This window comes from Phascolarctos cinereus, unplaced genomic scaffold (assembly GCF_003287225.1).
Source record: "Phascolarctos cinereus isolate Bilbo 61053 unplaced genomic scaffold, phaCin_HiC Scaffold_2;HRSCAF=192, whole genome shotgun sequence".
Taxonomy (NCBI): domain Eukaryota; kingdom Metazoa; phylum Chordata; class Mammalia; order Diprotodontia; family Phascolarctidae; genus Phascolarctos; species Phascolarctos cinereus.
In genome coordinates, this window is record NW_027555625.1 from 369019326 (window position 1) to 369023198 (window position 3873).

Consider the following 3873-nt stretch of genomic DNA (forward strand, 5'->3'; position numbering starts at 1 on the left):
CTTCCAGCTCTAAATGAGCCTGTGAACTTTGTTTATGATGTGCAGCTGACCTGTGTGCAAGTCTTTGGTTTCCCAGCCTTTTAAATGGGTAGATACTGTATGGGGTTAAGAAACTGAATGAGACCATGGGACTAGCACAGATTTCCAAGTGACTGGAGTCAGCCTGACAGTAATAATAATAATAATAACTAGCATTTATATTAGGTTTGCAAAGAGCTTTACAAATATTTTCAAATGTGTCTTCATCACAACCTAAGGAGGTAGGTGCTATTATTATCTCCATTTTACAAATGAAGAAACTGAGGCAAACAGAGGTTATGTAACTTGCCCAAGGTCACACAGCTAATAAGAGTCCGGTGCCAGATTTGAACTCAACTCTTCCTAAGTCCAACACACTATCTCCTGTGCTACCTTGCCTTTTCAATCCCTTTTAGTCCTGCTTTTCTGCCTATTTTTCTCAGAAATGGATTGATAAGCAGACATTGGTTACTTTTATAAAAAGGTCTGCTTGAATTTTAAGTCCTTCTAAGAGCCTGGAGCCTGGACTGTGTCTCATTTGGTGGTTAGGTTTTACTTCTGCCGATTTTGGGATAATGGGCTGATTCAGTTCTCCCAAGAAGCCAGGATTGGAATTTGTGGTTAAATACATATAAAATCACAAGCTAACATTTCCAGAGTTAGACTTGCTAAAGGCAATTGCTTTGACAAAGGGTAGGTACTGCCAACAGCCTGAGCTTGCTGTAGGGTAAGAAATGCCTGTGCTTTCATAGTGCTTCTTCAGTGTTTGACTTTAATCACAGAACCCTAGAATATTATTGCTGAAAGGGAGCAGATACTATAGAATGGTAGAACTGAAAAGGACTTAATACTTTGAATGTTACAGCTGGAAAAGACTTAGAATATAAAATTTTAGGGTTGTTAAGGACCTCAGAGCCCACCTGTTCTAATCCCTTTATTTTGCAAATGAGGAAACTCCAGTTCATTATAGGTGATGTCAAACAGCTGATTAGTAACAAAAGACAGGACTAGAACCCAGGTCTCTTGAGCCCCCAATCCAATGTTCCTCTTTGTTATTTGTAAAATATGTTGTTGATAATAACAACAATAGCCCCTCCTTTGGGGAATACTGGCTATTGACCCTGTGCAAATCTCTTAACCATTTAATGTTCCAGGCTAGAAGTGTCAAATTCACCACCCTTGCACCCCAAGCTGCTGGGAAAACTCCAAGGCTGCCAGAATCAGATTAATAGGCAATTGGGAAATGTGTAACAAAATAAAAGAAAAAAAAATACAACATAAATAATGTTAATTTGTGATTTTCTAAGTCAATATGCAGCCTATAAGGACCTGTTTCCATTTGATTTTGACATTTAGGCAATTCTTTAAGACTATATATATATCAATATCAGAGAAAGTACCATCCTGCATTGGTAATACCTAGCAATCCCAGTGAAAGAAGCTCTAGCTTCTACCCCTAAGAACAACAATAAACAACAGCTGGTATTTCTATAATATTTCTATAATGAGCAGTGCGGAGAAAAGGGCAGTGTTTGAGTCAGACCTGGGTTCTGCCAGTCCTATGACCTTGGGTGAACTACATCTTTTCTTTGGACACCTGTAGAAGGATGGGGCTACTTCTAGCTCCAATAATCCAGGATTGAAGAATCTGTGCACCAAGGTCCCTATCAGTTCTGAAAGCCAATGTCTTAGTATGTATTCTAAGTGAGAGGTGTCAAACACATTTTCCAAACCAGATTAACATATAATTGGGGAAACATTTGACCAAAAAAAAAAATCAAAAATGCAATAGAATATAGATAATGTTAATATGTGGTTTTCTGACTCAATATGTGGCCTGAAGGGATCCATGTATAAAGTTTAGTCCCTGCCCCTCCCTCCCACCCCCATTTGAGTTGGGTGCCACCATTCTGAGGTTCACATCAACTCATAAACATTCTATTTAGTGATATGGTTAAAGCGCCATAGATTCAGAGCTCTTAGGGGACTTCGAGGTCGTCTAGGCCAAACCTCTCATTTTACAAATGAAGAACCACGGCCCAGACAAATGAAACAACTTGTAGAAGGTCACACAGGTAAGAGAGAGCACCTGATGTGAACCAACGTCCCCTCTTCCTCCCTATAGCACAGCATTTCACCCTGCTCTAAAGGGTCACGTTCCTTTCCTGAGCTAGATTTGGATGTTCACCCACTGTTCTTGAACAGCTGCTGCATTCATTCCTGATGGGGAAATAAGTCCTAAATATTGCAGCGTAATGGGTTCTTTTACTCCTGTGTTCTGAATGATGGGGTAGCACCATGGTGACGGGTAGAAAGCATTTGAGATCCTTTGGGATCAAGTGCAAGATATTACTAAAACAAGACTCTATTTAATAGGTGATAAATCTTGATATTGTAAATTTAATATAGTTTGATGGTTGTAAATCCAGTGAATCTACTGGAGGCATTTGCTGTTTGTAGCATTTATGAAATATTTAATCAGGTGCTTTGGAAGGTCCAGTCTTTCTCATAAGGTACTAATTTTGCTGGGCTTAACAAGAAGATTTCATATGGGTGTCAAGTATGCTGCTGCATTTGACCTTCCCAGTGAAAAAAAAAAAGCTTCATTTTAGCCAATTTTTTTTTTCTGACATGGCAAAATAAACTGGGTGTTCACAGGCTCAGAGTATACTGAAGGGGCCTTAGAGATAATCCATTCTAATGCAGTTATTTTATAGATGAGAAAATTTAGGCCCATAGAGAGTGATGTTTTGTCCAAAGTCACCCAGCTAGTTAATGGCATAAAAACAATTAGAATCTAGGTTTTCAGTCACACTCATGTTAATGGCTAGGACAGTTACACTGTATAGAGTGCTAGACCTAGAGTCAGGAGGAGCTGAGTTCCAATTTGGCCTCAGACACTTTCTAGCTGTGTGACCCTGAGCAAGTCACTTGACCTCTATTTGACTCAGTTTCCTTATCTGTAAAATGGAGATAATAATAGTACCTACCTTCCCTTCTAGGGTTATTGTAAGGACAAAATTGCAAAGTACTTTGCAGACCAAAAAGTGCTACATAAATGCTTGTTATTATTATTCAATCACTTCAGTCATACCCGACTCTTCATGACTCCATTTGAGGTTTCCTTGGAAAAGATACTGGAGTGGTTTGCTGTTTTCTTCTCTAGCTAATTATACAGATGAGGAAACTGAGGCAGAATTAAGTGACTTGCCCAGGGTCACACAGCTAGTAAGTGTCTGAGGCCAGGAAGGTGAGTCCTGATTTCAGGTCCAGCATGCTATCCATTGAGCTGTCTAGCTACCCCATATAAATGCTAGCTATTATTATTATTGAAGAGAAAAATAGATTTGGAATAAATGTAAGAACTGACTTAAGGTACAGCCTTGGAAATAAGTATAATTTTTTTAAAGTACACAATGTGGCATAGTGGAAAGAACTATGCTTTTCAGTTCTCATACCTATCATATGACCTTGGATAATTCATTTCCCCCTCTCTGACCCTTAGTTTCCTCATCTGTGAATTCAAGAAAGAGGTTGAACCAGATTTTCTCTAAGGTACCTCCCAACTTTAATATTCTGTGTTCCATAATTCTAAGGTCCTTTCCAGTTTTGACACTCTATGATTCATATAGTTAAATGAACTGTAGCTCATAGGCTCTTGATGAGGGTGCTAGAGTGTGTATGTTAAATTATAAGAACATATTTCTGTTTCTAATCCTGACTTTTCTTTTTTTTATTGACTTGCTCTGTGACCCTGGATATATTACTTAGCCTCTCTGGGTTTATGTAAAATGAAGGAGTTGGATTAGATTGTCTTTAAGGCCCCTGCCAGCCCTAATGATCTCTGCTTCTGTA